The following is a 25,818-nucleotide window of genomic DNA, read 5'->3' on the forward strand; positions in this document are numbered from 1 at the left end:
GGACACGGAGGGTCACGTGCGCACGCACCGTGGGAGGAGCAGGTGCAGAGTGTGGACGGTGAAGTCATGGTTTGCTTATTTTAAAAATTCGTTCAGAGTCACTGTGCAAAGTCCCTCCCTGGGGAGACCACAGGGCTCGTAGCCGTGGGGATGACATCTGTCTGCACCGCGGGACCAGTTCCAAAGCTAAATCCGTGACTGTCCCTCTGCTACAGACCCCGCTCCTGGCTGACGGCTGGCCGAGACCCCCGAGGTCCACAGCTCACTCCTCGGCTCCCCCATTGGCTCTGAGAGCCCTCCTCCTCCTGGGTCGTAACAGCATCATCCTGGAGTGAACTTCTAGGGAACTTTCCGGGACAGGAGGGATCTTAGCTCTCTTCTTGTCACATGCTCCATCTTTCAGGCTTAGCTGAGTTTTTGTGTGTGAGCTCTGTCACACCTACTCTGGGAAGATGGGACTCTCTGGAATGTTCTATTTACTTCTGTCTGGTGCAGGGAGAACTGGGAAAGCTTTTTTTGATTAGTTCCTCCAAATACTTTATAACCGCAGTCTCTCCCTCCCTCGGCTAGATTTCTATAAGTAAACCAGATCTGTTCCCTGAGGACAGATTGTTCCAAATTGGTGACACAATGTGGAATTAATTAAAACACAACCCACACACCAAAAAACAAGTAGCCGTGTTTTCGGCTTGAAAAGCCATCTACTTGAAAAGTAAAAGGGCTGTGTTTCACTTAAGATGTTTCCCAGGATGTGACCCTGGACTGGACTTTCTTACACGTTAATAAACCTGAGCGGAACATGGTGCAAAGAGCACGCCCCCGAGAGGGGGATCTGGTTCCCAGACCCGCTTACGGGGCCTGTGATGGGCACGTTCTGCAGACACAGGAGGTCAGCGCTGTTTCCCCAGCAGGGTCCGTTTGTGGATGAGCTGAGATGATTTATATAACGTACTGAATGTGCATCTGGCACATGCTCAATATTCAATCAAAAGTAGCTATTAACACCCCAGCTGGCTGGCTTCAGGTGACCTGAACCCAGGGCTCAGCGTGCAACCGAGGGAATGCCTTTGCGTATGAGGGTCGGAGAAGAGCCTCAACCTCTGGCAATTCGCTCAGCAGAAAAGAGACTCATCTTCAACCCAGAAAACAGTGCAATATTCAAATACTGTGCAGCCAGTGTGGCGTGGGTACTAGCCAACTGGGAAGGACTCCAGCTTGTGCAAGAACAGGGTGCTGGGCTGGCCAGAGGGCCCGGGGCGCAGGGTGATTGGCCAGCCGCTACAGAAGCATTACCCCTTGGGCGAACAAGCTGAAGATCAGCCCAGGCCAGGAGTAGCCTTTAGCACAGTACCCACTGCCTTTGAATTGTGTGTAAAATTAAATGTAGGGTTGTTACGGGCTCAGACTCTGGTTACCCATGGCAACCTTGAGTTCTGTCTAGAGTATGGCAGATTTTAAACAGAGTGTCAAGAGGCTGCTAGAAGGTGTTACTTGGAGAAATGATAGCAGGTAGCGATGTAGGAGATCCAAGAAGGAAAGACTTGCCAATTAGAGCTTTAGACATGGTCTCAGGGACCACTCGGCAGAGGGCCCTGCCCACCTGTCTGTGCCCCAGGGCACGGGCGCCCTCTTCAGGACCGTGTCTGCGGTGCGGAGTGGGCATCGTGATGACCTGGAGACATCCGGGCAAGGTTAAATCAGGTTCCGCTCACGGCCTAAGAAGCCCGAGAAGATACCATAACACTTTAGAAAGATTCCCGCAACCGAAGGTTGAAAGGAAAACAAGTTTCAGCATTTAAGATCCGATTATCCGGGAAACCCGTCAAGTGGAACAGCTGGCTCCCCGGGGAGGCCGTGCAAATGGAGCGTCTCGGACCTCACACCTGCGCCCACCTCTCCCTCCTTGGCCCCGCCCCCGCGTGCTGCTCCGCGGCGGGACTGGGTCTCTGGACCGCACCCCCCCTCCCCGCCCCGAGCTCATCCCAGACTCCTGGTTCCTCGTGGTTCCTGAGGAGGTGGTTTCCCAGGGTCGTGATCTTATTGAGAGAAGTGTGAGGACTAGCATTCAGGGCCTCCGACTCAAAGTTTAAAACGTGTTCTTCGACACTACAAAGAGTAACCAACGAAATGAGGACAGGTTTCTATCTCTTTTTGGACAACTTACTGTTGACAGTACAAACAAATAGAAAGTGAGGATTTTCTATATATTCTCTACATATTTCCCTATCCCCATCTCTAAGCGGATGGGAGTGACATCCAGAACCTTTCTCCTCAATAAGAGTGTAGCTTGTTGCATTAAAAGTGTCAGTGCCGGTCACTGGCCTGGCTGGTGGGAGCTTGCTCTCAGCTCAGCTCTCGAGGCTTCCTTCTGGGCTGCCCGTGGGCGATCTCCCGCCGACGCCTGCCCTCTTGTGGTTGAAGTCAGTGGTGCACAGGGCGAGAAAGTGCTGGGAGTTGCAGTCAAGTTCGGGTTTATTAGGCTGAGTGGGTTTCTCAGCTGCGCTATTGGGATCATGGTTTCTGCCTCCATAGCTGTCCTAGAGTGGCAACACCGCAGCCCGCGAGCAGAAAGTGACTCAGGCGCCATCCTCACCTCTGGGTACTGGTGTCCTCCTGCCGCCCCCAGGAAGTGCCCCATCCCCATCCCCCCCAGTGGCATTCCCTCTGGACAGGCACAGCCTTCAGATGCCCTGCAGGTAGATGAGTCACTGGTCTGATAAACCCACAGTGCTGAGGTCTTCGTGATGGACGGTGGAGGGACGCCCCTGCTTCCCCAGGCCGACTAAGCCCCCGGAATCAGAAAGCCTTTGGAAAGGGAGTAGCCAGGCAGCACCAAACCCTGTGCCGGCCAAGGGGGTGCACTCTTTCAGAGGCCTGGCAAGTTTAACTCGCCCTCCGTGGGGGCCAGGTCATGCCCAGAGCCACTTCCAGAGTGGCTTTGCAGAGTCCTCATGTGCTTGTGAGGGAAGAGGTGCCTCAAGGGGAGCCTCTCTCAGGACTTCACCGGGGCTGAGGTTGGAGAGCTCCATCCACAGACGCCCTTTAACCTCACCGACCGCAGTGGCCTGCCTCTCCTCTGGCCGCCATCAGGGCCATGCCGCTGGAGTGCAAGACGGCAAACCCAAATGTCCCACTTAGGACACTCGCTTTGAGACTTTTCGCATGGCTCTTGGGGGCTGTTGTACTTGTAATTGTACACCAGGAAAAGAAAAAAGATAAAAACATCTTAGTGTGGTTACAGCGTTTACAAGCCTGATTTCACACCCTTCACCCTCCCCCCACCCCGGCCACTTGCAGAAATATCGACGTCTCCTTCAGTTTTTTACCTCAGTCCGGGGTTAAATTAGGTGCTGTGCACTTTTATTCTCTCATTTTGAGCCCCAGATGCCCTCCAATGACTCTTGAGTTTTTCTTTTCCAGAAGTCCGTGGAGCTCCAAGCTTCCGCCCTTGCCCCCTCTCTGCCTCCCGTAGTGCAGGCAGAGAGCCACACGGCCTGGCCGAGCTGTCCCTAAGCAACCTGCTGGCCGAGCTCAGCGGTTCAAGGACTTGAGCTCCTGCCTTTTAGTGTTTAACCAAGGGTTGTTGCCCCCTCCTGCAGGGGAATAAATCTGTTATTTTCAGGGCACGAGTATGTGTATGCGCCCTGAAATTTATAACAAAATAAAACATGGGCTTTAAACAGATGAAGATTTCTTCATGGGACTCTTCTTGGAAATATGATCTTTCTCCAGAGGCTTTTGAGTCTGTGCGAGGTTCAGTTCTACTCTGTGTACAAGGGCCATGGAGACGTGACTCCTGGGGCTTTTTGGATGGCAGGGCTTACCAATGTCGAAATACAGGGTCCGGCATAAGTAACGCCCCTCTTTTATTACAAACTCTTTCATTGCAAAATCACAAATGTGTAATTCTGTAACACAACACTATCACAATCAAGCACACTGTATGACATTTTAGGTGAGATGTCCAAGTGAAAACTATAAATTATGACACCCAGATTATCACCCTACCAACCACACTCACGTAGGCATTACTTCTGCTGGACCCTGGACACAGAGCAGTATGTGAATATCAGGGTTCTTTGTCTCAGCCACAGAAACCTGGGTGCATGGCCATCGGCGATGGCCTAATGGCTGACCCATCCTGCAGTTACCTTGTCCAGGGCTCTTTCTTCACCAGAGAGAGGATGACTCTGTCATGTATACTGTGTTTGGACTTAAATGTAGGTGTTGCTTTTCGGGTCTGGAAGGGAGATGGAGGACTGGGCTACTTTCATAGTGGAAGTGCAGGTTTGCTCAGCTCTTTAGGCTGGACGTGAAGGTTATTCCACTTAAATGGAGCTGGGATGTATTGAGAAACTTTTAGACTTTGGGACCACAGATCTGCTTTCACACATGTCCCTGAAGGAGGCCTGAGCTATTGCAGGGGGAAGGGAGGCGGTGTTCTTTATAAGAATCCAAGCTCCGGGAAGTGCAGGTCTCTGTCAAACTGTGTGGCCAGTCTCGGGGTCTTCCCCCGACTGAAGGGTTGTATGGAGCGCCACCGTCTGTCCCCGGGAAGTCCTGTCTGGGCCGGCAGAGCAGCGGAGAGGACTCGGACGGCAGTCGGCAGACATGGTTCACGGTCTAGAAAGCCTGCTGTCCAAGCGGGAAGCCCAAGAAGATCCATGGGGTAAGGGGTGGGGATGAAGAAATGGAGCCCGACTAATGTTTAGCTGTGGATCGGCACCGGTATCCTTACTCCGTACGTAAGAACGTCCTGTGTCCTGTGTAGCAAGGGGCGTGTCCTGTGTGGCGCGGGACGTGTCCTGTGTGGCGCGGGACGTGTCCTGTGTGGCGCGGGACGTGTCCTGTGTAGCAAGGGATGTGTCCTGTGTGGCGCGGGACGTGTCCTGTGTGGCGCGGGACGTGTCCTGGCAGGGGAAGGGTGGTCCACCATGGCCCCTCCTGCTTAACTCAGTTTTCACTTATTTCATGTAGCCTCACTGGGTGAAGTAGGTTTACGGATGCAATTCTTTCATTCTAACTAAATTAACCTTTACCAAACAGACAGATAAACTAAAATTCTTGAGGGGGAAAAAAGAGGATCAACGTATTGTTATACTAATAATATTAATCATACATTGTTTACATATTATTACATAATATATCAAATAGTTATATGTGAATTGTTAGTATTAATTATATATTATAGTATATATTATTTTATCATTATATACTGTATATGATTAATATATTATTAATATAATACTGTGTCAGTTCTTTTATCCTTTAAGAACTTTATTTTTATATTTGGTAAGTGTTAATTATATCTGATATGATTTACTTACTGCATATTAATTATATTAATAATATAATCAGGGCAGGTGTAAGCAAACCATAAGAAAAATAGCTTTTGACCCTTTTTTTACCACTAGTATGTGCTCAGCCATATTATGAGGTAAGATGACAATTTATTCAGGTTGACAAGAAGACAAAAAAATAAAATTGGAAGTTATGGAAATACAGTGTGAAATATAAATTACTAGTCTCTATCATTAAAGAAAAACCTCGTGCAGAACCCCAGATTGTGCCTTGAGACCATACTTGTTGATGGCATCAGGCCGTCGTAATTAGCAAGATATTGAAAATCTAACCTCTCACAACATGAACACAAATAGTTTTAAGTGTTTGGGTAATGTTTAAAATCAATGCAATACTAAACTTAGCTCAGAATTGTACTAAACTGAATATTTCAGAGCCTATTTGGAAGTTTTTTTTACTTAATTGCTTAGAGCAAAATAAAAAGTCATGTACCATTAGGAAATCCCTCATTCTTCCTGATGTGGTAAGAATAGCTAACACAATGCATGGAAAACAGTAGAGCTACAAAGCAAAATGCTCGGTTTTGTCAGCAAATCCTGTTGGACGGTGCAGAGAAACCCCGCTGACATTACAGAGGAGCAGCATGTAGTGTGGGAGGTGGGCTCTGAAACTGGGGGAAGTACTGCTGTTTCCCACGGGCCCCAATGAGGGCACAGCCGGCCCTTGAATAACGCTGGTTCCTGCAAAGTCCCTTCGTTGTAACATGGATGCGATGCCTCAGCCTAACTGTTGTTACGTCAGTTACTCTATGGTAAGAACTGGGTGTGTTGTACATCGTTTCGCTTACATTCCCAGAACCTACGGATGACGTTAATGGAGGAGTTACTGATTCTGTATCATTTGTAGGAGAGATTTATTTGAAGAAATACTACTACATAAAGTCTTAATTTCCAGTCATGTAGTGGTAGATTTGATCTAAGGCGTAAACTAAAAGAGCTTTTAAAATCCTTTACAATTTGGTCAGTAAGTCACTAGTTGATACGCAAACCACCCAGAGCAACTTCCTGTCGGCCAACGCCACTGCTTAACTCTGTTTCAGTAATGAAATAGGGCACCTGCTTGTTTACGAACCAGTAAAGGAAAGAGATACCAGAAAAGGTAGATCTTCAAAAGTCAATGACTTTGTTAGTTAAAATAATGCTTTATAGGAAACTTATATAAGGTAACAGCTGCTTTGACTAGAATAAAAAAAAGAATTCAGAGCAAGTTCACAAAAATAGGCCAGAACATGACATTGATTCCCCACAGTGGTCCTGGGAAAGGTAATACGACAAAGATGCTAGGGACAGAGGGGCCCAAAATGCTGAAGAATGTCATCCGTATGGTTCGTCTTATAAAAATAAGACTTTTCACACTAGTGGAATGTTTACTCCGTAATAAGATGAGAAACGACTGTGAAAATGTTTCGCTCTGTGGAGGCCTGCTGTCCGTCTTGAGGCACACACAGCACCTGGCAGAGGGGTCGCACCTAAAGACAACTGTGCTTTTCTCCTTCCGCAAAAAAAGGCAAGCCTGCCCTTCGCCCACCTTGCGTCTGAAAACAAGTGGTTTTCAGGTGCCTGCTTCCTGGGGGTCACACCAAAGCACGGCCCACATAACCTGACTCTCCAAGGCAGAGCCGACACGGTGACGACAAGCGGGAGGGTAGCTGCTCTCTGAGAGACACTCCTGCTACGGAAAAAGCATTTCCAAAATGGACCTTTGGAAAGTGGAAATGTTCCTGTACGCACATGATTTTGTAAACAAAACAAAACAAAAAAGGCTGTTTGCCACAAAAAGTTTCACAGGCATATTTGAAACCTCGAGAACAACATTTTCTATTTTTTAAATCTTCCAAAGATTCTTAGGGAATTTGTATGTTAAAAGTTATTTCTAAAAGGTAGTGCCTTTCCATGACTTTTTGAGAAAAACGCAACCAAGTTGAAGATGAACACAAAGCAGTGTTGTGGGGCCAGAAAGTGAGCATGGGGCGGGCCACAGTAGGTTTACAGTTGCATTGTGACATTCTTTTGAGTTAATAAAGCTACTGCCACGATCATAACCTGCCTGTCCTTTTTTCATACAATCAGCTATAAACCTCACTTGGCCCACCCCTGTATGGTGGTTGATTCAATGCTGCCCCTGGCCCGCTTCTTGCATTTGGCTCTCCCGACCCTTGGGAGCTGTCTTGAGCTGCGGCAGCCCTGGAAAACAACATGCATTTATTTGGAACCCGAAACCGTACTTATGTAGTGGTATCACGTGCCAAAGTGCTAGGCCAAGTTTTTAAAGACCTTGAAGTATATTTAACTACATAGCTTTTCCTAAAAATAATACTCACTTTATATTATTTTTTTAGTAACGCACTTGAGGTTAAGTGTGTCTATTTTAAATACTTAAATGCTTTTTTATATGTTTTATAATGCATATACTGTATTAGTACAATGGTACTAATAGAGTGCTTAACATGTTCATCTTTTTCTTTTTCTTTTTGAGAGGAATGAGAAATTAACATTTTTAGAGCAGTCACCAGTAGGTATAGAGGTCAGCCTTGTCTCCCCAATGAAACATCTCATTTGAGATTTGGGGGATCTAGGTGTTTCTCATCAACCCCGTGCCCACGACTGGCTCTCCACAGGGCTGGTGTCCTCGGGCTCCGCAGGCCAGGTCTTCCTCCTACGTTCTTCCGGTTCCTCCTCGCTTGTTTTCTAGGTGACCCCGGGTGCCCACCGGGGCGTCCCGGCCAGGCGTCCCACCAGGCAGACACACTGGCTCCCTCCTCTCAGCCCTGATGCCAACTGCCCACTCCCTGGACCACTTCTGTGAGCTCCCCTCCACTCATTATTCTTCCGCTTATTTATTCCAGAGCAACGTAGTTATGAAGCTATTAGTTCATTCCTCAGGCACCCAGGCCCAGTCCGCACACTAATCTTTATTTATTTCATTGGCAACATTAAAACAACATTGCAAATAGCATTTTAAAAGAAAGGAGGACTTGTGGTTCCACTACACTAATTCTCAATTTAATTTTTCTACATTAAGATATTACCTGTGACCACGCAAACCACCATACTAATGCAATAGGTTTAGTTTAATCTCCTCTATGTTCATCTGCAATGTATGTGTGTGTGTGTGTGTGTGTGTGTGTGTGTGTGTATTTTTTAGACTACCTTTCTTAGCAGTTCTCTTCATTGGAAAGTAGTGCATGCACAGGGCAAAGCATTCAAGTAAGACCCAGAGGACAGTGAGTGATAAGTCCTCTCACTTCAGACCCATTGCCTAGTCCCGCCACCAGCTGCACTCCAGGGCCCCACTCTGCTGCTACCACTTTGGGGTGTCTTTGCAAGAACCCTCTAAACATATGCAAGTTTTCTGTGTTACTTTTCTTTTACACAGGTAGGGACACGCTATTCACACTATTCTGCATCTTAACTTTTTTTCTAAACTTAAAAACCTATCTTAGAGACAATTTCAAATCAGAAGAACATGTCACTTCTCTCATCCTTCCTAACAGCCATATAATATTCCACCAAAGAGTTCTCATATGATTTATTTAATGGGTCACCAGTTGACAGACATTTTGTGGTCGTCTTTTTTGCTACGTCAGAAATTCTACCATGAATTTTACATTTATGTAAAGGATGCGTTCCTACAAGTGGAATCCTCAAACGAATCAGGTTTTAAATTTTTTACTCACATTGCAAATTGTTTCACCCGAGAAATTACCCGAATTTGCATCTCCTCTGACGGTACATAAAGGTGCTATTTTTTCACAGCTTCACCACTGCCATAGGAATGCTTTTAAAACATTGCATAACCATACACGCAGAATCTGTGTTATCCTTTTGCACTTAACAATTTCAGATGCATTCCACCTTATTGAACGGTTGACAGGCACGGCCATCAAATGCATTCCACCTTACTGAGCGGTGACGGGTACAGCCGTCACCAGTAACGCAGGTAAGATGCCCATCCTGCTGCTCCCAGTTCTTCAGTGCTGTGCGTTAAGTACCACATTCACTGTGCTCGTGACCATGACTCCATTTTTCCTTCTGAATCGTGCTCCTGGGACAGATTTCCCGGAATGGAAGTACTGTGTCAAAGGACATCCCGCTGAGTTGCTTTTCACCAATGGCTTCACCGAAGTGCACTCTCACCAAACACGTACAGGTGCCCGCGCACCAGGGCCCTGTCAGGGCTGGGTGTTCCAGGGTGGGGCAAGAGTGGGTGCACAGTTGTCTCTACCGAACAGAAGACAACAAGTAATAAATGCTAATATAAGAATAGACTCTGCTTCGTACATTCACAACTAAAAACCTACTTTTGCCCCACCCGGTATAATTTTAAATTGTATTTGATGAACAGAAATATGGCTCCCCTTCATGGTTCACTTTGCACTTATTTTATCAGGAGGCTGGACCGTGTTCCCCTAGTCTTTCTCCCCTCTTCCACTCTACCTGCTGTCTGAGTCGTCTGTTCTCGTGTTTTACCCGCTGTCTGGTGGGGTCTCCATCTTTCTCTAGTGCTGGCACATGCACTGACATGTGACAGATCTCACTCCTTTTGCCCGACGTGGTTAATCTTTTGAAAGACTGTGGTTATAACTATAAAGAAGTTCCAGCTGTTCCTGTGGGTGACTTTGCGGGTTTTTTTCTTTTGTGATTTTCCACTGCCTCCAGTCTCGGGACATTGCCATCTTCTCAGGCCTGAAACTCTTCTGCCAATTTTCTGGATTGTGTTTCAAACTTATCTACACAATTTAAAGTTTTAATTTAGCTGGGATCTACCTTGATGTAGTATAGTGGAAACTTTATATCTAATTTTTAATAAGTTGCTATGTAATTATCCGAAGATCACTTATTAATAACTCATTTTCCTTAATCAGTTTGTGAGGCTTGATTTATTGTGATACACACACACACACACACACACACACACACACACACACACACTGCTTTGCATACATTTCTACTTCTGGCTGTCCCATTTTTGTTCTATGTCTGTTTTTCTCCTCATCAACCGGGGTTTGATCATGTTATCACGTCTAGCAGGGCTAGCTCCCTCCTCCAGGCCAGTGCTGAAATTTTTTCTAATATTACTTGAAATCCATACCTATTAATTGTTCCAGATTATCTTGAGTCGTGGCGTCAAGCTTCTCAGGCCATCCCGGGGGAAGACTGTCTTTTCCAGCGTGCGCTGTCCTTCCAAACCCGGTTCGAGCCCCGGCCAGAAATCTCTCCGCCTCCCCCTCCCCCTCCCGATAACGGCTCTGACCTGCACGCACACACCTTCTGTTTCCGTGGGTGTGGCGGGCAGGACTCCCACCGTGTGCGTGTCCTCATCGCCCCCAGACTGGGAACTTGGGGCACTGCTCCCGTGACGGGGTTTTATGTCCCAGCCGGACACAGGGGTGGGCCTGGCCCGATCGTAGGAGCCCTTGAAAGGCAGAGCCATTTCCTTAGGCTGGGAGCAGAGGGGGCATGGGGGGGGGGGTGGGCGCCGGACCCAGCTGACCTGGAGGAAAGCAAGCACCCAGAGTTGTGAGCTGGCAAGGGGACGGTGCAAGCTCTGGGTGTTGAGGTGGTCAGTCTCTGGTCGACATCTAGCAGGAAAGTGGGCAGCTCGGTCCTAAGGCCGCAGAGAACCGAACTCCGCCAACAGCCAGTGAGCTGGGAAGCGGGCCCCCAACCCCAGCCGATGCCGTGATGTCAGCCTTAAGAAACACTGAGCGGAGAGCCCGCCACGTGGCCCTGCACCTCTGACCCACGGAACCGTGGGCTCGTATGAGCTCCACAGCCTCTGCACGTCTGGTCATTAGTTGCCCAGCAGGAGAAAGCTCACACAGGCCGACACACAGCTTGGCACTTGGCTCATCCTCTCACATTTGTGAATCGTGCCTCCCGCCATCAGGCTGTGAACTCCTGAGAGTGAGACCAGGTCTGTTCTTTCTGTGGCCTCAGCCACAGGGCCTGCCTCTCCCGAGGGACAGCGCTGGCTGGGTCAGGGAGGGCTTGGTGGCGATAGGGCGGGTTTAGAGTCAGACTGCCTCGGCTTCCATCTCGGCGTGACCTCTCTAACCTGGGTTCCTTCATCTTTAAAATGGGAATCAAATGCATCAGATGCACAACCATGGCTCTCAGCAGTTACTTCTGAAGGTGGGGCATGATAATCACGTTATGAGGATTAAATGAGATAATGTTTTTAAAGTATATTTTATTGATTGTGCTATTACAGTTGTCCCATTTTTTTCCATCCCTTTATTCCCCTTCACCCTGCACCACCAGCATTCCCCAACCTTAGTTCATGTCCATGGGTCATATGTATAAATTCTTTGGCTTCTCCATTACCCCTACTATTCTTAACCGCCCCCCCATCTATTTTGTACCTACCATTTATGCTTCTTGTCCCCTGTCCTCCCCCTTTCTCCTCCCCACCGATAACCCTCCATGTGATCTCCATTTCTGTGATTCTGTTCCTGTTCTAGTCGTTTGCTTAGTTTGTTTCTGGTTTTTGTTCATTTGTTGACAGTTGTGAGTTTGTTGTCATTTTACTGTTCATAGTTTTGATCATCTTCTAGATGAGATAATGTTTATAAAACTCTTAGTAGAGTTCCTGGTCCATGGTAAATTGTAAATGCTAGCTTATTGCTATTTAAAGAAAACCAGACGCTTTGAGGAGTCTGCTTCCCACAGTTCAGTATGTTGTATATGTGCTGAATTTGTTTGTACCACGTAACCCTGAACTTCTCTCCCACCCTCCACACACAAACACACACACACTGCCCCCCACCTCCACCCACTGGCCGTCCACCAGGGTGGATAAACTAAATCCAACTGTTGGACTTGATGGGTAGTCAACTTTGTCTCCTGGGAATCTGGAATCAGGCCAGTGAGAGACCAAGCTGCTTCACTGCTTGAGGTGAGGTGAAAGATTTCAGGAACCATGTCCAGAGAGCCAGAGCCACATGCCTCGAGTGACACAAGGACAGACATCAAGAGGAAGCCGGTCCCTTTGGAGGAACGTGGAGTGGACAGGCGGGGAGGGGCAGGGGGGAGAGACAACGTCCCCAGAGGCAGAGGGACCGGAGGGCAGCTTTCTGGGGCTCAGAGCCCGCGGTTTCCGGCACCAGTTCCCACGGTGCCTAGCTGGACTTGTTTCCACCGTATTTCCACGTCCTCAAAAAGTATCCCTCGCAACCACGTAAGTCCTGGCCAAAGGATGCTGGTGGGCGACAAATCAGTCGGGTTCTGATGAGTCCTCGGACACCAAATTGGAGTGCTGACTCGCATGATGTCAAAAAAAAGAAAATTGTGTCTCTTGGGTCTTTTTCCCCTTTCGGCCAGCGCAGTTGAATTCCCAGTGACCTCTGGAGGGCACTCTTCGGTTAAGTTTATTCCACACTAGTGCAGGCGGTAGGGAGAGAGCTGTTAAGAAATAGGTGTCTGGAACAGACTATGTGCGCGCCACCACGCTAGCAGCGCTAACACAAATTATGTCTTCCTCGCAGATGTTCCTAGCCATGGCAGATCGTTCTCGAGCATTGCAACCTGTGTCTTCTGCAGGTGTCAAACACAATGAAAGCTCTTTTCTTTTCACGGGGATGGGAACCAGTTCAAGTTCAGTCAGCCCTTCTCTATGGACTGGGACGCAATTAACTTTTTTATGGGCATGTACTCCTTTTGAATTGGAAACACAAAGGATTAAATGTGGCAACATTGTAGAACAGGGAACATGCTGGTTGACATGGTATACATGACTTGTTTTCCTCTTCTTTCCTGGTGGTGAGTTATTTCCTGTCTCCTACCTGTTGGCCCCCATACGCCCTGCATAATTACGTCGGTTTCAGGCCAGGCCGAAGGCTGCGAGGGAGTGGGGCTGAGGCAGGGGGAGGAGTCACTGCTCTTCTCCAGCTGGCTCGGGGCCAGCAAGTCCGGAGGGGGGAGGGGGCGGGAAGAGGTTTCAAACCTTTCCAGGGCCTTCTGAGAGGTCTGAGAACAACTACTGGCCCATCTACATTTATTTTTTTCTTTACAAGATAGTTGGAAACCCCTATTTATTAGATGCTATCGGTGGCAATAAAATTATTTCTCAAATATCCATATGAGCCATGTGTATTACATACACTCTCATTTAATTCTTGCAACAACCTTATGATGTAAAAGGCAAGCAGTAGTATCTCCTTTTAGAGATGGGGAAATACAGGCTGAGAAAGGTTAGGTAAACACACCTGCTAAGGAACAGAGCCTGGCACTGAGCCTAGGTTTATCTGTCTCCATGACCTGTGTTGTTGGGTTTTTGTTTTTGTTTTTGTTTTGTTTTGTTTTGGGGGCTAGGATGCTCTGTCCATTCATACCCATATCACAAATAGAACGCCTGTCCCAACAGAGAGCACCTGCATCCTAACTGGACAGCACATCGATTCCCCCGTACGAGGTACACAGTAATAATCTATAAGCAGCACCCTGGCCAGGGCACCTCAGGCTCCTGGTTCATGACACTGCTGTCCCCACCCCTCTCCGCTGTGGAAGGGAAGAATCAAAGATCAAGAAATCCGGTTCCAGACAGTTTCTCAACCTTACTACATTGTGATTTGTGTAAGGATATCAGCTGATGGTCTACAGTGTTTCAGCCCTGGTTCTGCGTAGGAGGAAAGCACTCGTGTACAAGACACACAGCATCCGTGCCTTGGAAAACTGCCTCGCCCTTGGGGTGAGATGATATGATTAATAATAATATGAAGTAATTTTAAAATAAATGTTCTTGTCCTTTTTTTTAAAGGTTTTACTTATTTACTTTTAGAGAGAGGGGAAGGGAAGGAGAAAGAGAGGGAGAGAAACATAGACGTGATAGAGAAACATTGATAGGTTGCCTCTTATACACGCCCTGACCAGGGACCAAACTGCAACCCAGGCATGTGCCCTGACTGGGAATCAAACCAGCAACCTTTCACTTTGCAGGACAATGCCGAACCAACTGAGGCACTCCAGTCAGGGCAAACTTTCCTGTTTTATAACAGCTTTATAACAATTCACATATTATAAATCTATGCTTTTAAAGTGTACAGTTGAGAGTTAAATATCACTAATATCTCCTTTTAGAATATTGTCATCCTTCCAAAAAGAAGTCCCATACCAATCACCATCACTCCCTGTTTGCCCCATCTTCTAGCCCATGGCATCCACCAAGCTGCTGTCTGTCCATGGAGATTTGCCTATTCTAGACATTCCAATGTGTGCTTTTTGGTGATTGTCTTTTCTTACTTAGCACAATGCCTTCAGTGTTCAGCTAGGTTGTAGGATGTTTCAGAAATTGCTAAAATAGTATTCCATAATATGGATATGTCACATTTGTTTAGCCATCCATCAGTTGAAGGGCATTTGGATCATTTCCACTTTTTGACTTTTACAAGTAATGCTGTGAACACTGGTGTACAAGTTTCTGTGTAGACAGATGTTTTCGGTTCTCCTGGGTTTATGCCTAGGAATAGAGCGGATGGTCATATGGTAACTCTACGTGTAACTTTCCGAGGAACTGCCAAACTGTGTTTCTGAAGGGTTGTATTGTTTTACTTTACCACACCAGTGTATGAGGGTTCTAATTACTCTACATTCTCAGCCACAGTTATTATCTGTATTTATTGTTACAGCCATCCCAGTGGGTATGAAGTGGTGTTTCACTGTGGTTTTGATTTGTATTACCGACGACTAATGATGTTGAACACCTTTTCATGTGCTTTTGGCCATTTGGGTATCTTTGGAACAATGTCTATTTAAATTCATCGCCCATTTTCAAATTGTATCAGTGCCTGTATTTGTTGTTGAGTGGTAAGAGTTCTTTATATATTCTAATATACAAGTCCCTTATTGACTATATGATTTGCTGATATTTTCTTGGGTACCTAGAGATGTTAAACAATTGTCGCTGATTGTTTTCAACAAATGACCTAGGGATGGGGCTGTTCTTGCAGAATCAGCTCTGAATCCGATCAAATGAAGATAAGTCCTGAAAATGGAGCTTGCAGGGAGCTTCCAGGAGGGACAGATACCGAGCAACCTCTGGAAATGGGGCTTTGGCGGACCTCCCACCTTGTTCTGCCCCCATGGCGGCTGGGCTGCTTGTGTCCACGGCTGCCCGAGTTGGGAGGCTGCTGGCTCTCAGAGCTGCGTGCAACTGTGGAGAGAGGGATGGGAACAGTGTAACTTAAAATGCCACAAAGCTCACTGGGCTTGCTGAGATCCGGCCATTTTTTCTTGAAAAACTGCTTTTTAGACCACTTCAAGCCTTTAGTAAATTTCCAGAGTTCTGAAAATGTTGCTCTTGATATTTTTTCCAGGGTTCTTGTTGCTTTTACGAAGAAATGGATTTTTGAAGGCCCTCCTTCTATCATTCTAGAGGTGCTTCTCCCAACAAACTTTTTAAACAGTGTAACACACATATAGAAAAATGCACAAATCATGGGTTCAGTTAGTGAATCTTTACAGTAACTGTCAAGCAAATGAAGCAATAGAATTTTACTAATACCAAAGACCGCCCCCCACGCCCTTTACCAGTTGTGACACCCTCCCGATCAAAGTAAAGTGGTATCAATCATTTCATGATAACTTGCCTGCCCAGAACCATCATGGTTTTACCATCATGGTTTTTTCCAACTGTCTGTTTGACTACAGTCATTCAAATATCACCCCAAACCACTCCCTTAATACATTTAACCTAATGCCATCTTTATTTTACTTATGAAATTTATTGTTTTTGATTTTCAACTGCTTAAAGTAATTAAGCTACCTGTGGCACCCACTTATTTCTTTCCAGCTCCTCCTGCTTCCCAAAACTCTCCTGTCATCCCAACCACCCTCCCATCACTAAACCAGGCCCTGGAGGGTTGGCTGTGGCTCCCCTCCACCCCTTTCTCCAGGACTTGCCCTCACGCTTGTTCATCAGCATGAACAGAGAGAGCTGAAGTCCCTTCAGGATAAAATGAGGCGGGTTTTCATGGGACTTCTGCACAATGCCCAAACATTCTGATTTGCACAGATAAGAGGGATCGTTTCTCAGAGGCCTTTAGGAGAAGCATCATCTTTTCATGCAAATGTCTTTGCTTTCCCTGGCCAAGGCTTCTCCAGCCAATTCGGAGCCATTGTGGCTCAGCTCAGACTCACTGTGTACATCCCGAAGTTGCTCCCCTTGAGGTTCCCGCACTGGGAAAGCAAGGGGGGTGCCGACCTGCCTGGGGACGATTTATGAGGTGTGGGGACCCAGCTCCCTCTCAGTGTTTCCCATCGTCACGGATCATTAGCCAGGAGAAAAGGAGGCGTTCTGACGGAGGATGAAGCGAGATGTGTCGGCCACAGGGATAAGGACATTTAAGAGTGATGGCTTGGGAAGTGAAAAGGGGTCAGAGGGGCTGAACTTCGTGGTACTAGGAATAACCAAGGGGTGAGAAAGCCTGTAAACTGAGTGGAAAGGTTGGGCAAAGATAAAGGAGTTGAGATAACTCATAAAAAAAATATCTAAACACCAATTCTGTCTTTATAAGGAAATGTTCTTCATAGCAGAAGACAGGAGTGCTTTAAAAAGAGAACAGAGGTCAAATTTCCAGAGTCTAAACCAATACACGTACATACGTATTGCTTCACATCTCCTCTTTTTATTATGAGTGGTGAGTAAAGTAAGAAGTACAAAAAGTATGGCGGTTCCTTAGAAAAGTAAACTAAAATTAAATTTAAAACTTAGAATTACCCTATGACCCAGCAATCGCACTTCTACGGCGCATGTCCAAAGCATCGAACGCAGAAACCCAAACACGCATTTACCCACCGACGTTTGCAGCCGCATTGTTGTTAACTGCCGAAGGGCAGAAACAGCCCAAACCTCCACTGATGGACGGATGAAGAAACAAAGTGTGGCATGTGCATGCTATGCCATAATAATCAGCTTTAAATCGTGTGTTAGTTTGCTAGGACTTCTTCAGCACCACAGACTGGACGGCTTAAAGAAAGAAGCTTATTTTCTCACAAGTCTGGAGGCTCAAATTTGTCGTCAAGAGGAGGAAATACCTGAAAAAGTTTTCCTCTACCACTCGCTGCCTTCTCCAGGGGTGCCCCGGTCTGGAGAAGAGTGTACTCCGTTGGAGGAGCTGACCACCCCCCACCCCCATTTCTAGCTAACCACCAAGTCCCGGGCTTTAAGATATGGAATAGGATATGTTTGTACTCTCCATTTTAAAGGAATAGACTTTAGTCAAAGAAAACAACAGAGAGTTTCTGCTTAGAGTTTCCAGAGCTTAAATGGCTGCTTTTATGACAATAAGATATCAGCTTAAAGATGAAATGGCAAAAAGTTTCTCGAATTTTTGGCCACCCTCCGAAAAAATTTTGTGAGCTGTGGCTTAATGAAAACACCTTTGTGCACAACTTTCTGGTCCCCAGAACCGTTTGTGGTACTCAACCCTTGGAGATTTTGTTTCCATTTTGCTATTTCAAATGTAAAAGATGGTGGGTGACCTCAGCTTGTACGGAAAAAAAAGTTTTGTGATTGGGAAATATATCTTTAAGAGATTTATTTCATTCTGTTACTAGTTGTTGTAATAAAGGAGTGATCAAAAGGAAACAAACCAGAACTCTTCAGGACTATTTGCTTTTCAGAAACGTCAGCTGGTTATTTCACAGCTTTAAGAGCCCAGGCAGGTGCACCCAACGCTCTCTGAGACAAAGAGAGAGAACACTCCATGTCTCGTGATTCAGAGCAAGACAGTTCAGATTCTTTCTATGCGAGACCCCTCCCAGCGTACACAACCCAAGGACAAGGCAGGAGAATGGTAGTCACCCATGTGTGGGCGTATCGACTTGACTGTCACAGTGTGAGACCGTTGTGAGTTACCCCTCAAACATCTCCTGCACCAGGAATTGAACCCGCAACCTTATGGGATGACACCTCAGCCAACCGAGCCATCCGGCCAGGGCTTCTGCACCTTTCTTCCCTGTCATGAGCTTCTCTCTACTGAATGTCTTTAGTTTATCTTCTCGCCTCACAGAACCTGCCTGGCTGACAGAGAACGTCCGAGTCCGTCTAGCGACAGTTACAGAAAGGAGCGCCCCTTACCCTGCAGTGATTTCTGAAGCCGGTGTTTAACATTTTTATCAATGACTCTGGCAGAAAAAACAGCGTTTCATGGTCTTGGGTTGGGTTGGCATCTCCAACTAGAACAGCACTTAACACGTAATGCAAGCTCAGGAAACGTCTGCTGCATGAAAGAAATGTTCCTCCTTCAAACGAGAGTCTCGGGTGTCCGAGTCTTCTGTGAGCCGCCCCGCACCAGCCCCATCATAGCTGGCAGGAGCGTCAGCCATTGAGAATGGAGGCTTCCGCCCCTGCGGGTCCAGATTTGGGGTTTCCATAACTGTCCCCCTAAAAATAAATAGAGGTATTATATGCTCTGCACTTTTTCATGTGCTGTGTTTGCAAAAAGACAGTCTGTGTTGGCGTTCCCAATTTACCCCTCTGATTTATATGTTTTGAAATAGATTGAAATGGATCCTTACCAAAAAAAAAAAAAAAATAGAATGAGGCTGGTATTTGTGTAAGCATTTCAGTCTTTTCTGCATAAACAAGTAGTAAGTTTATTGTTTTTGCAAAAACAAACGTGGTTTTTGCGAACTTTCACAACTCAACCTAAACCCTTTCTCTTAAAACCCCTCTTATGATGGTGGTGTTCTCCGACGCATGTGGAGGTACAGACGAAGGCTTTTAAATCACCTCCAGAAATTACGTCTGAAAAAGGGTCTCATCCATCCAGGATTGTCGAAATAAAGCATGTCCATTAATTCACTTTTGAAAGAAGAGAAAAGGTACATGCGACTTAATTCCCATTAAGAATATGATGTGATAATAATTACATTGCACTCCACATGGCAACAAGAATCTATATTGCAGCTGCAAACAGAACTCCCCTGCGGGCCCCCGCCCTCAGCACTGAGACTTGCTGTGTCTCTGGTGTGCACTCCTGATGCGGAACTGTTCGCAGACACTCCCCTTGCAGACGAGAAGGCCCAAGCCCCCTTAGAGGGTGAGGTAACTCCCCCCGGGTCCCCCAGAAGAGCCTCCTGACTCGGGCTGGGGCCTTCTTCCCAGGGAACAAAAACTCCTGCCTGCCAGCTGAGAATGGATTCTCCTTTTGTAAAGGCTGTACAGAGAGTAAGACAGAGACCATACCTGATCCACAAACCCTGAAACACTCTGATCCCATGTGGGAAAGGTTTACGGATCGCTGCCCTAAATCGTGTAGGAGATAAAATGTTCACGGCCTCACTCGGGGGCCGGTGCCCTGAGGGGAGGCGGTGGTGGGCTCGTTTGGGGTTGGCTGAACTAAGCTTGAGCTGCATTTCCCACGCCTTCCCTGCACGGTGCTGGGTGGGTGTGGGCCGTGGGAGGCCCTGTGCGCAGACTGGGAATGTGTGAGTGAAGCAGCAGCTGTATTTGCATGTGTGTCTGTGCGCGCATCCTCAAAAGGTTGTTGCAGGACACTGGGCGTCATTGTCGGATAATGCACCTCGTGGGTGGCGTCCCAGGTCCTCCCGGGTGTCCCAGCACAGCCCCCCTGATGCCCCCGGGCCAGGGCGTGTTGAGTTCCGTGTTGCAGGGTGCCGGCAAAACTATCACGGCTGGAGGCTGAGGCAGGAGCTGGTCCCTGTCCCCTCAGCTCATCCTTCCACTGGTCCGCGGGCCTTGGCTCTCCCTCATTTGCGTGTTTCCTTCCTGGCCACCCGCCCTCCTGACATTCAGGCCCCGCCAGGGAAGCGACAGCCTTTTACGTTCACCAGCTCACGCTTTAACCAGCTCCCAGTTGTGGGAGGTCAAATCCATGGTCACGTATCAGTCCTAGTAGATCTGCTTCTTCCCTGCTCAGCCCCCAACTGAAACGGTGGCTCAGAGTAAAACGAGGTGGGACTGGGGACGTAGGAAGAAGAGCTACGAGAGAAAATGAGAGAGGGAGAGAGTGTGTGGTGTCTGTCAATTCTGGAAACATAGGTGAAATATGCAGAATCCTGTCAGGGTGTTCAATCTGTAAAAAATAAAGCAGTGTTAGAAATAATACTCCGTGTTTCCAGACACCGTGGTTGCCAGGTGTGTTTTAAGCTGGAAGCCTGTGGGGTCAGGACGACGACCCAGAGGTCAGCGTGCGCCTGTGTCCCCGAGGTCTCAGTCTGGAATCACCGTGTGGGAGACTCTGAGGTCAATCCTGCTTTTCTGCTTTGACAGAGAAAATAACCAAAACTTAAACAGCCATGCAAATGTGCGGGCGAGCTTCCCAAAACTTATCGGCAGGCATGAATGTTAAAAGTAAATGAGACAGCACAAAGACAAACAAGTCGTCTCTGTTTTCTTCCCTGCCACGGATCTCCACGGATTGAGCAGTCCCGTGTTGGTGTAAATGGGGCCATAAGACCTCCCTGCCACCTTCAAGTGGCCATAAGACCTCCTTGCCACCTTCAAGTGGCAGCCGGGGCGGCCAGCCCAGCCCAGCCCAGCCCGGCCAGATCATTCCAGGTGGGGGCATTCGCAGGTGGCCAGTTCTGTGAACACAACCCGGACTCCTTGCTTAGTTGAACTCCAAGCCATTTGCTCCCAATAGAGCCTCTCAACCTCCTCTTCTAAGCAATCTCTAGTGGTACCTGCGGGCCGGGCACACCTCTGCCTCCCACGGCCTCCCTGGGGGCTTCTCAGCGTGCCTCCCTCTCGCCCCCCAGGCCATCTGACCCGGGGGACCTCCGTGTCAGGAGCCCTCACCGGGAAGAGCCTGGGTGCCAGCTCTGGGGGACAGGCAGCTCTCCCCTGCGCCTCCTGCGCGGTTACCAACAGCAGAAAAACAGGGGCAGGGCATCATTTTCAAGTTCCTTCAATTTGCTTTCAACTCCTGTATCCCCCGCCCAAGGTCGTCTTTGAAGACCAGCTCCGTTTACAGCGGGTACCGAATCTTAATTCATCACCGCTCTTCTCCTTGAGGAAGACTTCAGAGTTCAGGGCAAACAGTAAGACAAATGTTTGCTTCGGTGATCTTTTGTCATTTTGTCTTTAGTGGCGGCCGTGGAAGAGAAGGGTGTTTGCTGGTGAGGAGTAAACAGTCGTGCCAAGGGAAAGTGCAGTGAAACAAAATGTTTTAAGAACTCATCGGTGGTGTTATAAATTATCAGAAAAATCTTGGAGTTACTGTTGACGCTCAAATGATGAGCAGATTTAAGGTTAGAATTTAGGTCTTCTGCCCCAAAACATAGGGCTAATGGAACCTGAGCTTTTGGGTGGCAGGAAAGAATGTAAGTTGTGTTTTCAGGATGCTCATTTCATGCTGAAGGTATCTTTGATGGAAATAGGAACTTGAAAGTTTAATTACAGTGGACTTTGAAAATGCCGTGGCTGTTTAGTCCTTCCTACCCGCCCCCCATGCATCCAAGGACTGGTCATTTTCATTATATATTTTTGAAGCCTCGTTTTGGATTATTTTTGTAAAGCCTATACTTGTTATCAAAATGGAAAATGTTTCAAGTGATCACAGCAGTACGTACACAAGTTGGACATGAAGAAGAAGTGCAGATCGCCTGCTAGCTCACCATGATTAGTCGCTGCTCATCTTTGGTGTCTTTTCTTCTGAACTCATGGGCGTGTACACACTCACACTCACACACTCCTGATGAGAACGGTGTGGTCGGGCTGCCTGTCTGAGACCATGAACCTAATGAGTCCTGAGCCTGCCACTTATGAAACGTGTCACATAGGGCAATTGCTGAATCCCACTCAGCCAAGGTTTCCTAACTGTAAAGTGATGAGAAGAACAGTCCTTAACCCATAAGGTGACAGGGTGCAGGTAAAGGCTTGTCACCGTGCCTGGCACACCAGGAGCAGTCGACAGATGTGAGCCATTATTAGTCTGTCACTCTCTCTGGACACTTCAAAAACAACACATTAACTCGACAAGCCTTTTGGTAGCTTTGAAAAACTACCCGTTCTCACCCATTTCATCCCTATCTTAATGGGGATTTGCATACATTTGAGCTCCTCTTCACAAGTGAGATCCCCGAACCTGCAATTAGAGTCACCGTTAATAACAATGTTCACGCCTATTGCAGTCTGGTGCCAGCACTCCACACGCGCCAGCTCACGGCAGCTCGCGACACCTCTGCGAGGTGACTGTCACTCTGCCAGTTACAGACAAGAGAATGCAGGCGGGCAAAGAAGAGCCGAGACCCAAACCCAGGCCTCCCTCTTCGTACTGGGCAGCTCACGCCGACACAGCCCGGTCCCAAATCCCAGCGCGTACTTCTGGACTCACCGGGATGAGTCTGAAAGCGGCTCCCTGGCCAGGGTCCCGTCGCTTCCTAATAGAGCAACAACCGTCTGCTAGGCAAGGAAGGAACTCAGGACCAGGAGTCAGGACACCTGGGTCCCTAGAACTTCCTGTGTCCTTCTCCCCATCACATGTTCTCCCCGGTGGAGTGAGGATAATAATTATACGTCTTCCCTTCCTCACGGGGAACGAAGTGAGAGGTCACTGAAAGTGATGGTAATGTAATATGATGGAAGTTTTAAATAGCAACCACATCACTTGCCTCTCTAACACCATGGCTGTTTTCAGTGATGTTCTTTGTAACTGAGGCCATCAAAGCATTTCTCCCCCTTGACGCATTAACAACTCTTTCTTGATCTCACTTGTGTCCTTCCTTTTTCCCTAACCAGCCCACCCAGGCAGCGTCTGTGCCTTGTCAGACCTGGTTGGCTACCCTGGTCCCGGCTCTGAGCCTTACCCACCGCCTCCCACTTGCAACCCCAGTTACTCTCCGAGAAAGCTGAAAGCAATCCCAGGGCTCGTTTCCCTTCACAGCCTCCTCCCACCGGGCATGCGTTTATAAGTGGGTTACTCTCTCCACCTCTCGGGGTGGTGTTGGCGTGCCCCCTGTGTGGCACTATTTGTAAAGAACATGGTTGGCGTGGCCCCGGGCTGCAGAGAAAAATTCAGCGTTTTCCTTTGTGAGAAAATTGTCTGGACCTTTATCTGGTCCTTTGCTTTTTTCCAACTGGGACCTTCTCCGGCTGATGGGAAGCAGCGGTGGACCAGATCCAAACTGGGGTTGGGGTCCTGGTGTTGCTTTTCGGGAAGGATTTCTTAGAGTTAGAGAGCCTGGGCAATCAGGAGGAGAAATCTGATCCTCGAGGTCAATTTGGAAGAATTGGGGAATGACTTACTAGCCATGCAATGTTTCCTTAATGTGTTCACGGGCTGGTGAAGAGGAGATGTTTTGATATGTCGTCGTAAGACAGAGCAAGCCAAGGTGAAGCATTCGGCTGAATGGTAATTGCTTGGGAAGAGAGAAAGGATCAAAGTCGTTGAACTTAATGATGCAAAGACCGATCACGGGGAGAGAATTATAAACCGAGTGAGAAAGGTTGGGCAGAGGTGAGGGACTCCCAGTGAGCTGTGGAGGAGATGATTAAAGACCCATCCTTGAAGAAGACATCCATCAGAGTGAGAAACAGAGCACCAGGGATGTTTTTAAGGGTTCCACCTTTTAAGAGTGTCTGTATGTTTTGTTGTCTGTCTAATTATTTACCTGAATATAGATGTGATTTTTATGAAAACCAAGTAGCAAGTACAAACTAGGGCTGTCAGATTGAGGGAAAAAAATTCCCATGCATTATTTGAGACATACTTAGGCTAAAAAAGTATTTTTTTTCTGCCTAAAACTCTGTTTTAACCGGGTGTCCTATATTTTGTCTGGTGACGTTGGTACAAGCCTATGAGGGAGGGGCACCGGCCCCTGGTAGATGAAGACCCCGGGGGAAAGGCAGAGTTCCTGCGCCCCCAGCCTGCTTCAGCTCTCCTCGGAGTCCATGGAGGCCCTTCGGGGCATGCAGAGCTCATCAGCATCATGAAACCAGCTGGCAGGGCCGAGGTGTGGGCCAGGCCCAGAGGTGGGCATGCCTGCAATGGCCACGTCCCCGTTCTCTGGGGTAGATCAGCGCGAAGTCCTTGTGGGCTGGGACAGGTTCCTCCAGTCCAGAGAACAGGGTGCAGGGGGCAGGGCTGGGGAGGATGGAACGGGAGCTAGGGGACCTGGTGCAGGCCCCAGAGCCAGAGACAAGGGCGCGGATCTGTAACCCTCCCGCATTAGGTTCTGGAAGAGAAAACACCAGTCGCTGAGCGGCAGCTGGCAGGGACACATGTGCATGGGATTAAGGCTGCCGATTACCGTGGCGGTAGGTCGCCCTGAAAGCAAGTCCCGACGCCTGCGGTACAGAGAGTGGGCCTCCGCGCGCAGGCACAGCAACCGTCCCGCAGCCGGCTTGTGTCGATTCAGTGACATCCCAGCCGCTTCCTGCTTGTTCTCAGCCTGCCGTAGGGACCCTCCCAGCAGGCGCATGCTGAAGGACACGCAGCAGTACTCTGTGGGAAGAGTCGCCTGACTTTATAGTCAGGCCCAGGGGCAGGATCCTCCGGTAGCTGGGGGGCCCCCGGGCCCTGTGGATTTGCAGCTGGAGCATCACTCGGAGGTGTTAGGGGGCTGGCCCCTCTGGATCCTTACAGCTCAGCCGGCAAGGACAGAGGTACGCACCGTCTAACTAGCCTACACGTGTCTCTGTTCCACAGATGAACAAATATCGCTCGCCTCCACTCTGCTAACTATGGAACCTGCGGTGCCAGTCCAGACGGTGGCACTTCCGGTGTCTGCCGCAGCTGCCTCTGCCCCTGCAGAGGGTGGGCTCTCAGGATCCCCCCAACATCAGGGCACGGCCCCTCCTCTGTGGGCCATGGTCGGCATCACTTGAGAGTCGATATCGAAGTATTTTAAAGTAAATTTCAGACGATTCGAAGAGTGGATGGGGATTTTCCATGCAAGAAGACAGACATCACAAAGCTTATATGTGAATTAACATTTTCTTAGCTGGTGTGAGTTAATCCCATGTAAGTAGACCTCAGGGAACCTCAGTGTCAGAAATTCTCTCACATTAAGGTCCATAGGAGTGGCTTGCTTTCTTCATTGGTACAATGAAAATAATAATAGTGTCTGCCACCTGGCTTTGGGGGAGGGGAAGATTAAAAGAGAATACATACAAGAGCTTAGCCCAATGCCTGGCACATGGTAAATATCCAGTAAACGTTAGCTATGATTGCTTTTCCTGCTATTGTTTTTTTTAATACCAAGGTAGTAATTGTTGTTTTCCCAGTGCCTAAACTAATATCTGGTTCACAGTCGGCCCTCAGTAAGTATAGTTGCGGGAATGAAGGCACTTGGAAGTCTCCTGATTTATACTCGTTCATTCACCAAATACTCATGGGGCACCCACATGTGCCAGGCATGACTCTGGGCCCCGGGAATAAAATGGTGAACAAGGTCATATAACCTTACCCCCACGGAGTTTACAGTCTAGAAGCATAAGCAGACAAGTGAATGGACAGGGGATGCTTTGGTAGCACCAAGGAGGGCCCCGGAT

The 25,818-nt window shown here is 48.0% G+C and overlaps 1 protein-coding gene across 4 annotated transcripts in view; it reads left to right on the forward strand.

The window, feature by feature from the left end:
- PDZD2 (PDZ domain containing 2) overlaps positions 1–25,818 on the forward strand; it is a 325,503-nt gene that overhangs the window by 117,620 nt on the left and 182,065 nt on the right. The window lies entirely within an intron of this gene.

The sequence above is a fragment of the Phyllostomus hastatus genome, unplaced genomic scaffold (assembly GCF_019186645.2).
Source record: "Phyllostomus hastatus isolate PE091 unplaced genomic scaffold, TTU_PhHast_1.1 phas_contig_58, whole genome shotgun sequence".
NCBI lineage: Eukaryota > Metazoa > Chordata > Mammalia > Chiroptera > Phyllostomidae > Phyllostomus > Phyllostomus hastatus.